The 16,121-nt window shown below is 43.5% G+C and overlaps 1 pseudogene; it reads left to right on the forward strand.

The window, feature by feature from the left end:
- The first annotated feature begins 3,342 nt into the window (after positions 1 to 3,342).
- LOC118928586 (tRNA 2'-phosphotransferase 1-like) lies at positions 3,343 to 12,761 on the forward strand (annotated as a pseudogene).
- Positions 12,762 to 16,121: the final 3,360 nt, after the last annotated feature.

A 16,121-nucleotide genomic window follows, 5' to 3' on the forward strand; every position in this document is an offset into this window, starting at 1 on the left:
AACATGCTCAATATCTACTTCTAAATAAATTCACTGTGACTTTCAGTTTATCTTTTCTTAATGCTAGATAAGCTCAATCACGCTCTAAGAGAATCCTTTGACAGTTGCCCACCTTCCTCAACTCTCAAGTTGAACGAATCACAAATAGATTTCCTGAGAAAAATCTCTTCTCTAGTAAGCCAGCAAGGTAGGTTTGCTACAGATCCAGTGGGTGGATAAGAGTGGTAAGTGAAGACGGAAAAAGAAAACACAGTTCTTAGCTAAACAAGTAGAAGAGAATGGGTTGGTGAATTAGGAAGAGCTCATATGGAGTGATTTCATGATGATTATCTGACTGCTAAAGAACATTTGTAGTGGATACTGTGGTGCTCCACCAAGATCCCCTCTTCAGGGCAAAGCACTTACCCCTGAGTTGCTGGGGCTATGGGTTCCCGACAACTAACATCTATACCCCTCACTGGGAATTGTCTTTCCTTCAGGGATCTGCCTCACAAAGGTTATGTACTTTCTCAGTGAGTGGCCCACAGCCAATGACTGGCTGATATGGAAATAAAAAGCCTTGGCATTCTTTCATTAATTTGGGACAACTCTGAAGAACCATTCAAGCTTCAGAGCTCCATGTTAGATAGCCTGAAGCCTTGGTTGCAACTTCATCATGGCTTCAGTATCTCCATCTGTCCAGTCTTATTTTCCTTACTTCCTTACAAATGTATTTCCCAAGAGAATTTCTCAGTAAATCTTTTGCAGTCAAAAAAATCAGAAAAATCCATTTTGCACTCAGAAAATCTGTTTCCAGAGAACCTAATCTAGGACCTCTGTATAGTAAACCTATGTATGCTGGACTGAGTTGTTACATTGTCTAACATCTACCAATCCTTCTTCTAGAAATTGTCCCTGATTTCCCTTGGTGGCACCGTAATTGGATCAGGAGTGGGCACGTGACAGGAGGAGCCAATCAGATGCAATGAGACTTTTGCGGAGACATCCTGGGAAGACACTCAGACACTCTCCCCGTTTTTTCTAGAGGATAAAGATCTGGAGCTGCTACAGCTATCTCTTTACTACAGTGGGAACTCCTGTCTAAAGAATGGTGCCAATCCAAAAAAAGTGAACTGACAGATGAAGAGAGAAAGGAACTAGGTTTGGAGAATATGATTTGAACTCCTACATCATGCAGTACTGAAAAGCAGCCCTACCCCCCATACTATTCAGTTACATGAACTAATATATTTTCCTTTCACATGAGCCTGTAGATTATAAATTTTCTGTTGCTTGCAAACAAAAGCTTTTGAACTGATATGCCATGAGTGAGCGAGTGTAAGAAATAAATGGCTTGAACACTCAAGACCATGATTGAATATAGGGAAGAAAAAGTGACCAAAAATATTCATAGTCTGTATTAATAAAATGAATTCTGTCTTTTGCCTACTGCTCAGTGCTCAACATATAATAAGTGCTCAAGACATAAATGCTCCATAGGCATCTGTTAAATTAATCATAATTCTACAAAAGGAAACAAACATAGAGAAACTCAGGTGACACAGTGAGTTTGAACAGAGGCAGGATTTAACATCTCCTCACCAAAAGTTATTTATGGATTAATACTGCTTATAAAATATTGTAACTGAGAGTCTTCTTTGCTTTTAGGAAGACGATAGCCAACCCCTCGATACACATAAAAAAAATAGCTTCTGTTTAGCTACTTTGTCTTCCTCAAATGATCTTGAGGTCTTTCAGAACCAGGGTTTCCTTTCCGTAATAAGCATGGAATAGTACAAAGAGACATTTGACAGATGAAAATTGAGATTAAGAGAACTTCCCAAGGTAATAGGTAACTGGTGCAGCCAAGATGGGTATTTAGCCCATCCCTTCCCAAATGCAAAGAGCTTTCTGCCAGGAACACCAGAAACAGCAAGTGTCATTTACTCATAATCTTAGAAATTCATTCATTGTTCAATATAGATTTCTTGAGTCAGGTTCTGAGGATACAAGAGATGAAGAAGACAAAGTCCCTGGCTTGGAGGTATTTCCAAAATGTCATATACACAAATAGGCCTAAAGAAATGAAGCAAATGAAGCTCTAGCTCATACCTTTGGTATTCTAGAAACTATGGGTCTAGAGGACATATTTGGGAGAGTGGGGATTGGAAAGTTATGGGAAGCACATATGTGTCTGGGGAGAATGGCCCCAAAAAGGTCACGTGTAAACTCATAACAAAAATGAGTTAATATATGCTCAGTTTTAAATGAAATCATAATTATTCAAATTAAAGTTTATATGATTTTAATTTTATCAAGGAGAAATTATGTACAGAATTTTTAAAACTCCTTTTGGTACCTAAAATGATCACTTGTTTACTCTCAAATCTCATGCCCAATCAGAAGTGATGTCATCAAAAGAACTCTTTCTGAACTTCTCATTCTGTAAACTTCTGACCCACTGTCACGAGCTCATTGCCAAGGAAACCAAACGTGTGATTTGAGGGTTGGAACTTTCTGCCACACACCTAAACCTCTGGGGAGGGAAGAGCTACTGGAGGTTTAATCACCAATGGTCAATGATTTAATCAATCATGCCTACTTAATGGACCCTGTATAAAAATGCAAAGAGATAGTGTTCAGAGAGCTTCTAGGTTGGTGAACATTTGGAGGTGCCAGGAGAGTGGCCTTCCAGAGAGGGCATGGAAGGTCCATGCCCTTTCCCCATACCTTGCCTTAGGCATCTCTTCCATCTGGCTGTTTCTAGGTTATATGCTTTTATAATAAACTGGCAATATAGTAAGCAAACTATTTTTCTAAATTCTATGAGATGCTCTAGCAAAGTAATCGAACCTGAGAAGGGAATTGCTGGAACCTCTGATCTATAGCTGGTAGGTCAGAGGCACAGATGACTACCTGGACTTGTGATTGGCATCTGAAGGTGGAATAGGGGGGCAGTTCTGAGAGGCTGAGCCCTTAACCTGCGGGAATCTGATGCCATCTCCAGATAGATAGTGTGATTGACTAGAACTTAGTCATATGACTACATCTAACCATATGCAATGGAAACACATTGAATGGATTTTGGTGGTCAGCTGGCAGACTCTACCACAATAGTGTATGTAAAATTTTCTTGCAGATTCTTACTTTCCTTATCACTATAACAAACATTTTCCATTTTTCTTCATGGTGTTCATTATTATGGTAGATTTGATTATAGTTAAAAATATTTGCTGGCCTTTTCTTCTGGAACCATCTCTACAGAGCCAATTCCTGGTAGGCCTCCCTCTATGAGCAGTACCTGGCTGATTAATATCAAGCAAGGTCATATGACTTGCTTTGGCCAATGGAACTTGAGCAGAAATGGCATATCCCACATCTGAGCGTAAGCTTTAACAGCTATTATATTATTCTGTCCTTGCTCTTTTCCCACTGCCTTGAGACCAACATAGGGCTGATCCTTCCAAATGGGTCCTGAGATAAAGCAGAGCTGCAGCTAACCTGTAAAGGATAGATAACTAAGTGAGAACTAACCTATGATAAATCAGAGATTTGGGGGACCATCTGTTACCACAGAATAATCTAGCAAGAGCTGACTGATAGAATAATTAGAATGGCAGCATATTATTCCATTGTGTTATGTATCCTGATTTTTTAGCTCATAATATTGAACATTTAGGTTGTTTCCAATTTTCTGCTATTATCAATAATGCTTAAATGGACATTTGTGTGCACAGTTTTTGTTGTTGTTTCTGTTAAATTACTTCTTTAGGCCACATCTTTAAGTGTAGAAAACTTGGTTAACACATATGATTGTTATTGCTTACTCCTCAAAAGGGTATATTGTGTCTGTGTATTAAGTCAGATTACAGCAAAACCCGCAGAAACCTCTCTAGTGCTTTTAACAGATGGAAGGTAATACAGGAAATTGACTTTACAAGTAATGGGGAAGCTGAGAAATCTGTGGTGAAATAGCTCAGAGATTGGCAATAGTAAAAAGATGCTGCTACCCCTAGGGATGGAGGGACACTTGGATAAGGTGGTATTACCAGAGCCCGGAAACCAGGGCCATCTGGAGGGAACTAGAACCATGACTGGGTCTGACTGGTCAGAACTATCCAGTGGTAGCTGGGACCATCAAGGGAGGTTTCATCTGGCAAAAGCTGTATCCACAGAAGATACTATAAAAAGCAGAAAGAGAGGAAAAAAGTACATTTAACTCTTTCTTTTTCTTACTCTCCAATCTTCTGCAAGTACTACCCATTGGGCAAAAATACCCAGAAGCCAAAGAACAAAGGAACCTGGGAAATTTAGTTTCCTATGATACAGAAGAGCAAGAGCGAGAGAAAGGCAGCAAGGTATTTGAGAGCAAACTGGACAGTAATGAATGTAAACCAGTTTACCAGTAGTTCCAGCATTGCATGTTATCATCATTATAAATGTTGCTTTGGCATGGGAGGCAGTACAGTTTTCAGTTGAGAGTGTTAACTCTGAAGTCAGACATCCCTGGGTTTGAAATAATGGTCAAAGCACTTCCTAAGCATGTGCTCTTGGGCAAGTTGCTTAAACTCTTCAACTCTCAATTTCTCATAGAAAAATTGTTGTGAAGATTACATAATATAAAACATTTAGTATAGTGTCTAGCACCAAATAGGCCTTCAATAAGCATTAGTTGATATAATTGCTAGTTGTAACATGAAATTAGTTAACCTAGGTATAGCAGGAAATTAGTTAAATTTTCACTCCTTTGATGTCTATATAGGATATACATTTTCGAGGTGATTTTCCTTAGCCATATATATTTCCCCAAGAATCAGTTGATGGCTTATTCTCTTAACTATGGGGCATAGGTGTTTTTCTTGTAAATTTGAATGACTTCTTAATATGGTATTGTGGGTAAAATTGTAATATTTCCAGAGTCTATCGCCTGGCCTTGGTGCAACTCCCTATCAGTATGTGTTTCCCAGGGGTGGAAAGAAATAGTCCATCTCCATATCAATAGATGATTACAAGGGTGGGGGGAGTGAGGGCATATCTGGACCGGAGAGGTTTGGTGGGGTCCCTTTTTGCAGCCGAATCACGAGAGATACAGGTGAGCAGAAGTGAATGACTGCTTGTGCGCAATAAATGGGTTTCTCCCCTTAATTTCTCCCTTTGACTGACTTAGGCTTCAAAGGTTATTTGCCCCAGGCTGGGAACATATTTTCCTCCCAGAGTTATACCTGGCAGTAGCTGGCAAAACCTCTAAACCCAAAAATCTGTCTTCATGGGTGTGACACTTGGGCAGGTTGTCCCTAGAGATGGTAGGGAGATATCTAGAAATACCCCTGTGGATGGTAGGGAGGCCCAGGTGGCTGCTGCCGTGGGGGGTGATGACTCACCCTTCCCTCAGGCAGTGGTGGATGGTGCAGCCTCACCTGGGAGCCCCCATCTGTGGGGCTTCCAAATGGGGGGCCCCTAGTGGGTAATTGGTCTAGGGTAAAGCACCTCCTAGATGGGTGGGCCCTTCCCCAGAATTAGGGAAGGGTAGAGACACCAGAAGCTGTGGAATTAGCCCTCTGTGAGATAGAAGACTGCTTGGAGGCCCTGAGTGGCCATGTAGCAGCCAGGATTGTGGGATGCTTGTTTCTCAAGACAGTGGAAAGGGTTATGGAGGAGAGAGAGACACACTATGATGCAGCTTGGTGGAGCTGGGTGATGACCTATGGGATGCCCTTAATAAAGAGAGACAGTTACTGAAAAGATGGGTCACGCTCCTGGAAGACACATTAGCAGTGAGGGAGGAGGCAGCAGGAGAATCTGCGTTGCAGGAGGCTGTGGGGGAGGGGAGGGGAGGGGAGGTGGGTTGGAGCCCCAAGAAAGTAGAGGAGATGTCAGGGGAGGATTGCGGGTGAGGCCGAGGGCTGAACTGTTGCTGAGGCCACCACATGAGGCACCAGCTCCTGCCATATTAAAGGCCTGCCCAGTTTTATTTAAGAAAATACAAACACAACAACTGTGGGCTCCTCTGAGGGAAGAGCAGCTCCCTCCCCAGGTTGTGGAGCACTCTATACCTGTATACCAGGGTGATATACTCCACCCCTACACCCAGGATGAGCTGGCCGACATGAGCATCCAGTTTTGGCAGAAGCCACTGGAACTTCTCCCTACATGGCTTTTGCATCTTTGGGATATGGGGTTGGAAAACATTGTTATGTCGGGTCCTGAAATGGGTAGAATGGCTTCCCTCACAACTCACCCTTCCCTCTGGCAGCAGTTGCAAAGTTCCAGTCACACCTCAGTAAATCAAGTGCTTCTGGATTGGCTGACAGCAGCCCTCAAGGCAGTTTGGCCTAATCAGGGTGATTTACCATACTTACCCACTAGCTGGAAAATATATGCAGAGCTCCAGGAGGTGTTACAGGAGTTGGGCATGAAAAATATCATCTATAATATAGACCTCCAGGGCCCCGATGAGGAGTTGTTAACTGTAGGAATAAGAAATCCGGTGCTTCATACAGCTCCCCCATCTCTCTTTGGGTCCCCAGTGACTATTCTTGCCCCCCACATAGGTCAACCCTAAGTGAGGCTACTCATACTTTAGCAGATCTGGGGGAGGTTGAAACAATAAGAGCACGGAAGGAAGTACAGGCTATGACTGAAAGGAGAGGTGCAAAGGGCCCCATGAAGGTCTAGAGGACCCAGATGTGGGTTGAGTTGATAAAGGTGGGGGTAATGAAAGAAAAACTTAATCGGCAGCCCAATAGGATCTTGTTAGAACTGTAGCACTAATTAAAGCCAGAGCAGCAGTTCTAGCTACTGAAGTTCAGGACACGGAAGCCGGAGGCAAAGCCTTGTGTCTGGCCTGTATCCCTGCAAGACTTGATGGAGGGTCAGGCTCTGCCTAGGCCCTCACCCCCACAGGAGGACAATTGGGCATTGCAGTTTGACTGAGGGGGTGGGTCAAGGCTCCCACCTTGAGGGACATGGTGGGGACTGGAGGCCACATGTACAATTAGCAATTCACTTGTCCCCTGTGAATGTACAATGTGTCCTGGTGCTGGTGGGCACAGGAGCTGAATGTTTTCTGATTTACGGCAACCCTGAGCATTTTCTGGGCCCCTAGATGTGATAGATACTTATGGGAGTAAGGCAATTAGAGTGAAGAAAGCCCAAATCCCATTGGGGATAGGGTGTTTACCCCAAGAAATATACTGTGTGCATTTCTCTCACCCCTGAATATATTTTGGGGAGTTAATGTCCTGCAGAGCCTGTGGTTACAGACCACTGTAGGTGAGTTCAGACTGTGGGTATGTGTGATAAAGGCAGTTCTGAGGGGACATGCTAAGCACCCATCTGTAGCTCTGCCTGCACCTCAGCTGGTGGCAAATACTAAGCAGTATAGATTGCCTGGGAGACACAAGGAAACTGGAGAAACTCTACAGGAGTTGGAGAAGGTGGGTACCATAACGCCCACTCATAGTCCTTTTAATTCCCTAGTGTGGCCAGTGAAAAAGCCAGATGGCTCCTGGTGTATGACCATGGATCACAGGGACTTGAATAAATTCACATTCCCTTTGCATGTTGCTGTCCCCTCTATAGCAGCCCTTATGGACAGCCTGTCATGAACTAGGGATGTATCATTATGTTGTGGACCTTTCAAATGCTTTCTTCTGTATTGGCATAGCAGAGGAAAGTCAGGAACAGTTTGCCTTCATGTGGGAAGGCCAGCAGTGGACATTCACTGTCCTTCTGCAGGGATACCTCCACAGTCCCACCATCTGTCACAGACTTGTAGCCCAGGACTTGGCCACATGGAAGACATCGCAAACAGAGTGGCTGTATCACTACATTGATGATATCATGCTCACAACTGATTCTCTTTCAGATTTAGAAGGGGCAGTTCCTAGACTGCTGCAACATCTACAGAGAAAGGATAGGCTGTGAACAGCACTGAGGTTCAGGGACCTGGTATTTTTGGGGGTTGTCTGTTTGGGTAAAACTAAAATTACCCCAGAAGTAGTAATAGACAAGGTCCAGGCTTCCTCTACCCCTACCACAGTGGCAGTATTACAAGAGTGTTTGGGTATTTTGGGCTACTGAAGAGTGTTTTCCCCGCACTCGGCACAAATTCTACAGCCTGTATGCTGGTTGGTACGAAAGGGCATCAGGTGGGACTGGGATGAAACATGTGGAGCTGCTTTTACTTCTGCTAAGCGAGCAGTCAAGGTTGTACAGGCTTTGCGTGTAATGGACTCATCAAGGCCCTGTGAGCTGGATGTTCATGTAACTGAAGATGGTTATGGATGGGGCCTTTGGCAGTGGCTTGAATGTATGTGCTAACCTATTGGAATCTGATCACAACTCTGTAAAGGAGCAGAGGTCTGGTACACCTTGACAGAGAAGCAACTGGCTGCTGTGTATCATGCCTTATTGGTTATGGAGCCCATCACTGGAAGAGCTCTAACCAAGGTAATAACCACTTATTCCATCACAGGGTGGGTGTGAGACTGCACCTAAAGGCCACGGAGTGGTGTGGCACAGATGCCTACTCTGGGCAAATGGGGTGCATATTTACAGCACTGTAGTGCCCTCTCTGATAGCCACTTAAGTGGAGAGCTCCAAGACTTATTGGGGCCAGTGACATAAACCAGTGGAAATCAGGACGAACTTGCTTCTGAGCCATTGGTAGCTGAGAGTCCTTATCAGGAGGAAAAAGCCTCTGTACCTGAAGATCCTTGGTATACAGATGGCTCCAGTCATGGGCAGCCCTTGAAGTGGAAGGCTGTGGCTTTCCACGCTATTACTGAGACAATATGGATGGAGGATGGAGAGTGGGCTGAGTTGTGGGCACTATGGCCTGTGATCACCCAGGAGGCCTCTCCTATAGTTGTCTGCCCTGACAGCTGGGCCGTCTATTGGGGCTTGACTCTGTGGCTACCGACATGATACCATGCCAACTGGATGGTTGGTCACTGGCCTCTTTGGGGGCAAGAGTTGTAGCAAGACCTATGGGCCTCTGGTCAGACTAAGACAGTTACCATATATCATGTGACTGGCCATTTACCTTTGGCATCCCCAGGGAATGAAGAAGCAGAGGCATTGGTTACATCAGGTTACATTAGGATTTGTTGCATGCAGGGCAAAAGACAATGTGGGTTGTAGCCTGTCAATGGGTCTTGCATTTGACCTTTGAAGAAGTCAGCAGAGACCAAAAGTAGTGCCTTGTGTGCTCTAAGGGGGACTTACACTGAGTCCCGCAGCAACATGGGACAATAGTAACAGGGATGATACCTCTTGTCAGGAGGCAAATAGACTATATTGGGCCTCTGCCCATATCAGAAGGATATTGGTATACCATGAATTTTGTGGACACAGTTACTGGACAGTTGGTTGCTTTCCCTGAACATTGTGCATATCAGCAAATGACCAAAAAGAGCCTAAAGCATCTCTTTGCAGCCTATGGCCAGCTGCAAGTGATTGAGAGCAATCAAGTCACCAACTTTACTGAACATGCATTACAAGAGTGGGTGCAGCAATTAGGAATAAAGTGGGAGTTTCATGTACCATATAACCTTACCAGGGCAGGCATGATAGAAAGGTACAGTGGTTTGTTAAAATCTGGCCTGAAGTCAGACACCAATAGTCTATGGAGCTGCTCAGTTCACTTATGGACAGTGCTATGGCATTTGAATGAGAAGCCCCGAAAGGGAGCCTTGAGCCCTGTGGACATGCTAACACACATTGTTGCCTCTCTTATGCAACTGTATGTGCAAACCAAAGAGGAGTTATTGAAGCCAGGATAAGGCCAGCAGAGCAACATCCTGCTGCCAGCCCCAACTGCATTAAACCCTGGAGACTCTGTTGAGTGGACGTGGCCCTGGACATTCCAACATATGGATCGGCAATGGCTGGCCCTTCTGGCACCTTGGGGATAAGGCCTGGAGGCTGGCTTCCTGTGTGTTCCTGGAGTAACAGCAGAGTGGCCCCCAAAGATCATGGTAGTGTACCCAAAACGTCCAGAAGGTAAGAGCATCTTATGGGGAAGTTTGTTTTATCTTCCTGGCCAGTGCATGTACGTCCTGTAGCCCTCCCTATATATTGACCCATCTGTAACTCCCACAGGAAGGGGAATGAAGGTCTGGTATACTAGACCAAGATGAGATCCCATTCCTGCCACTGTCCTATCAGAGGACCACTCTCTTGCATGCATCCTACATGATAGACAAGATTTACCTGTGCTGTGTCACTAAAACATGGATCTTATCACCCATAAGATTATTTTTTTCTATAATCTGCTTGGCCTAGATCTGCCCCCTGGCTGCAGCTGCCACGTGATGATTGCTCTGAACTCCCTACCTGTTCAGCTACTGGCACCTGTGGGAATGGGCAAGCTATGGACTTAATCTGCATAAGACTTTGAACCTAACTGAATCCTCTGGCTTGAGGATTATCATGATTTTATTGCTTTTGTTATTGTTTGTTATTAGTCTGGTTGCAGTGCTCTAGTTTTCTTCCATAGGGGCCATTGAGGAAGATGGGGAGTGAGCAGATTGTGAGGCAAGATTTCTGGAGGGGTGGGCTGTGGGTAAAATTGCAATATTTCCAGAATCTCTCACCTGGCCTTAGTGCATCTCCATATCAGTAGGTGTTTCCAAGGGGTGGAGAGAAGTAGTCAATCTTCATATCAATAGGTGATTATAAGGGTGGGGGGAGTGAGGGCATATATGGACCACAGAGGTTTGGTGGGGTCCCTTTTTGTAGCCAGGTCACAAGAGACACATGCAAGCAGAAATGGATGACTGCTTGTGCACAATAAATGAGTTTCTCCCACTTTATTTCTCCATTTTACTGATTTTGGCTTCAAAGGTCATTTGCCCTGGGCTGGGAACATATTTTCCTCTCAGAGTTACAACTACATACATCTCTAAGTGTAGGATTTCTTGAGTGATGTGTGATCCCTATGTCAGGTTCAGATGTGTCTCCTTGTGATCCTGTACTGTACAAAAGTAGGGCAAGTGATATGTACCATCCACAACATAATGGAGTAAAAGTGAGGTGACAAGAACAGAAACACTGATATTGGGAAGGAAGACGTATAACCACTCAGACGTCATCGGTATGTGTCAATTATTGAGTGCTATTGGCTTGGAAATGCAAAAGCTCCTTGCCCTAACATTGGATTAAATTCCTTAGTTAGCTCATCCGCCAGCCCAAAGTTCTGCCCTCTTAAAGGAACCCTTTGTCCATTGTCCTGTGTGGCTCCATTCTCCTCCTTCCAGAAGGTTCACTTCCATTGGTTATTATGGCCACACATGCAGTGGGCCTTTCCTGGATTGCTCAGTTTTCACGGCCTGTTACCTGCTGAGCAGTTTGGGGGTCCTAATAATGCTTAGAGGTGAAGGGGAGCAGAATTTGCCACCCAAAATTGCCTCTTTGGCATAAGGATTTTCTTGAGCTGATTATTTCTAAGAAACAGCAGACACAGGAGCTCTGAAAACCATGTAGAAATTACCCTTTTGTAAGAAACATTTACATGTATAAGGAAAATCTCTATTTGTAAGGGTGTCTCCCTCTCTGTACCAGGAAGGGGAGGGATGACTCTAAATCTCTAGAAACCCAAATCAGTGGAGAATGTAATGACTTAAATCTGCATAACAACCATACCTGGATTACTATGCTTTGTTTGATCACCTCCCATAAGTGGCTCCCCACTCCCAACATCTTTTGTCTTTAGCTAAAGATGGTATTTAGTGGCTTGGGCCATTTTGGGGAGTTACTGTTTTCCTGGGTCTCTCCCATGTACACAGGAGGCAAACATGTTATTAAACTTCTGTTTCTTTTTCTCCTATTAGTCTTTTATTACGGAGCAGGGGGGGGGGGTGTCTCAGCCAAGAACCCAGAAGGACAGAGGAAAATTATTTTTCCTCTCCTACAAAGGCTGTAATCATCATAGGCATTTGCAAGCCAGCCTTTTGGTTTCTTTGGCTTTCAGATTCTCTCCAACATTTAATGCACTTCTTGTCCATTTGCTGCTTGTCAATTACACACAGAAGAAACTACCCAGGGGTCACCTGCAAGGGCATGGGGAGTCTGTCTTGGCCAGGAACTCTTCTGGAGGAAGGAGGCAGGAAGCAACAGGGCCTAGGGATAGAAGGGCTCACAGACTCAGGGAATCTGACTGAGATGTGCAAATGTCCAAGGGTCTGTCTTAAGCCCTGTGCCATGGGACATCCTGTGGGCACCCTCCTGCAGCTGCCCTAGTTTTGTAGCTTCTCAGCTGAAGATGTGCAGCTTGTGGTGGATGCCAGTAGGAAGAAGAGGTTTACCCTTTTGTGGTGGGGGTGGGGCATGGTTAGAGTCACCCCTGCAGATAACTGAGTTGGGGCTGATGATTCTGGAGATGCCATAGACCCTGCCCCTGATGCTCCACCATGGCACATTCTGGAAGCATCTGGCCATCTATCCAGCTCAAGGGCCTGTTCTGACAGGGAAGGACCCATATCCACTTGGCCCCATGACTGCCTGGGATTCTGGCATTATTAGTGGGGCCAAACAGCAAAGTGGCCATGTCCATCAATAGGACCCTGGCCCTGACAGATGGATTCCCCTTCTTCCCCTTTGCCAATGGGCTGATCCTGACTCTAGGAAATGCTGCTGGCTTCCTGCTTACCAAGTATGTCAAGGAGGCCTGCAGCTATGCCCTTCCCTAAAGCATCTTTCCTTGGCTGGTAATGAAGAGACAAGAGTGTCAGAGTAACCCCAAGCACAGCTCCAGAGGAAGAATGATGATCCAACAATAAAATATGTATTAAAAAAAGAAATGTAAAAAGATAACAAAAAAGAAACTCTAGCTAGAAACATAAAAAAATTTTTTTTAATAAAATAAAGAAGAGTTCTTCCAGGCAAACTCTCTTGCTGTTTCACTGTTCTCTGTGCTGACTCATCTTCCTCTTGTTCAGTTTGATAGCTGTTACTTATGCTCTTAACAGGTTTCAGTGGAAGTTAACTTTCTTAATATGTCTTTCTCTTTGTTCTGGTTCTCATTTACTGGTCAAAAAGGAAGGTGACTGAGGAGCCACATTATTATCTCTCACCAAGTCTTCCTTTCCTGTGGCCATTTTAAACTGCTTCACTGTTGAGTTGCAGAAAGCAGTTGTGTTTTTCAATTTTGTGGAGCTCTGAAATGGCAGGCCACAGGCAAAGAATAACTCTTCACAGAGCTACATTCTCTACCACTTTTTGTTGCTGCCTGGCTAGCTGTAATGAGGTCCATCCCTCTGTAGGATGTTACTAAAAATAGTAATAAACAGTGGACACTTCTCAATGTTATAAATCTTTCTTACTTAGCCCAACCAATGCTATTGCTTTCAGTGCCTATGAGCTCCCTTCCAAGATCTTCCTGACCTTCGTTAATCCTGTTTGTAGCTAAAATTTCTATTTCCTTAGGAGAAAGAGAAAATGGATGTTGGGGAGAACTTGCTCTCTCTGCCTCAAATGCCTATTGATTCAGACAGGTTCCTAATTCCACCCCATAAAGTGAGTCAGCAACTCATACAAGGCACGTGGCCAGCAAAATAGAAAACTGGCACCCTCAGATTGCCATATCATACAGTATCAAAGGACTCACTATGAAAAAGGAAACCAGACAGCTCCCCCCCACCAAAAAAAAATTGCAGCTAAACTTTTGCTAGTTTTGATATGACTGGTATAAATGCTCAAAGATTATCTTATAACTAGCAATGAAGCTGACTTTCTGGGCCTGTCAAAATCTTGACCTTGAAAGTGTAGCGTAACAGCTACACAGTGACTTTAAAAACTGTAAAGATGAGAAAACCCACGCACCATTATAATTTTTCAATATGGTTGTCAAGATTGTTGAAGTTACTTCTAATTTTATTCTCTTCTAGGTACACTTAATATGGATTGGGAGTTCATAATATATTCTAAATACCTCATGATGTTTCCTTCCTTCTTACATTAGAAAATAAACCTTTAAGGGGAATGAAAAATTAATGATTGTCATGTTGGGGAGGAAAAAAATTCCTCTACCCCTTGAGGTTCTTCTAGATGGTCTAAGAATCAAATCGACATGAGACTAACAGGAGAAAAAGCTAAAGTTTAATTATATACATGTGGAGAATCCATAGACATAGATTCCTAAGACAGTCACAGAGAATGAGGTATATATGCTATCCTGAGCCAAGGAGAAGTGGATACGGTTCTGGGACTTTAAAGGAAAAGGGAAACAATTCACAGGAATATTAAACAGTAAATGTTTAGTAAACAAATATTGGCTGGACCACAGAAACAATGGAGCGCAGAGAAGAATTTTAGCAGACTTTGTCACATCTCTCCTTGTAAACCACACCTAGCTCATATAATACCATAGTTTTCTATGGTGATAGCCCATTTCCTGGCGCAATTCCCCTGTCTAAATTCTTTTTATGCAATTGGGGAAAGGGAGGAAGGTCAAAGTTTCTTTCTGAGTCCTTAAGGGTCTAAAATGTTTTCAGCTCTGACAGAATCTGCATGCCACAAGGGCACATCTTGGGAGGACTTGTCCTCTGCCCCTACAGTCACAAAGAGATTTTTCTTTCTCAGCGTGTTCATTTTCTTCATTATTTGTCATTTTCTTGATGCCCATTTTGTCTGGTAAATCCACTCCAGATTTCTTTGTCTCTCGCACTGAAGATAACTTTATTAATTTACACTGTCAAAATACAAATTAAATACCAATTTTATTTGAGAATGGAGACAGTGACTGTTCTAAACAGAAGTTCTGGAACAAAGTCAACAGACTTTGAGAAGTTTGTATTTTAGTTATTTATACTTGTATTAAATATTAGAGACTTTGGTCTGTTTTGTTCACTGCTATATATCTGGTACCTAGAACAGTACTTGGTGGACTTGGTGGAAATAAAAAAATATTTATTGGATTAATAGATTAATAGATTTTTCTTTTTAATAATCCTAAAACACACTGGAAAGTATTTAAATAAAGCAGTTGGAAGAGAGTAGGATCTTTTCAATTCTGACAAGGAGATGGCATGGTAGGATTATATAATTCATACTGTTAAAATTCACGAAAGGATTTATTTAGTAGGAACACAGCTATGGACTGAAGGTTTATATCTACCTCTTCCCCCAGAATCATATGTTGAAGTCCTAACCCCCAATGTGATGGTACTTGGAAATGGGATCTTTGGGAGATGATTAGGGCTAGATACGATCATGAGGATGGGGTGCTCATGATGGGGTAGTGGCTTTTAAGAAGAAGAAGAAGAGAGAGAGAGAGAGAGAGAGAGATCAATCCTTTTCTATCCATTTACATGCACTGAGGTAAGGCCAAGTGAGGACCTGGCAAGAAACTGACCATCTGTAATCCACGAAGAAAGCTTTCACCAGGGTCTCAATTGGTTGGCACCTTGATCTTGGACTTCCCAACCACCAAAATGGTGAGAAAATTAATTTCTGGTGTTTAAATCACCCAGTCTATGGTATTTTGTTATAGCATCCCAAGCAGACTAATATACACTCTCCAGTGCTTTGACCTCTAATCCTCTATGTGGACATCTTGGCCCAGGTGAGGTGGATTGGATCACTAGTGAGGAGTGAGTACTGTTTTTGTCTAGAGTAGTGTAACTCCAGGGGGTGGGAGGAATCTTTCTCCCAGCCCAGGGCAAATTACCTTTGAAACTGAAATCAGTCTAAGGGAGAAATAAAGTGGGAGAAACCTGCTTATTGCCTACAAGCAGTCGTCCACTTCTGCTTGCCTGTGTCTCTCACCACCCAACTGCAAAAAAATGGGACCTCACTAAACTTCTCTGGTCCAGTTATACCCTCGCTCCCCCCACCCTTGTAATCACCTATTGATATGGAGATGGACTACTTCTCTCCATGCTTGGAAACACCAATTGATATGGAGATACACAAGGCCAGGTGAGGGATTCTAGAAATACTGCAATTTTACCCACAAGCAGAAACTGGCCTAAATTGCCTTCTTCATGTGTTCTTTCTCCTGAGTCTGAACTTGGTTTTTGCTCAAGCTTCTCAGGAAATGCAAGTGGGAGTAGGGAGCTTCTTTCTAGTTGGGGGAAGGGGATAGTGAGAGAAAGAAAGGATGTGGCCCATTTATCATCACCAGTCACAAAAAGAGGCCT

This window comes from Manis pentadactyla, chromosome X, assembly GCF_030020395.1.
Source record: "Manis pentadactyla isolate mManPen7 chromosome X, mManPen7.hap1, whole genome shotgun sequence".
Classification (NCBI taxonomy): domain Eukaryota; kingdom Metazoa; phylum Chordata; class Mammalia; order Pholidota; family Manidae; genus Manis; species Manis pentadactyla.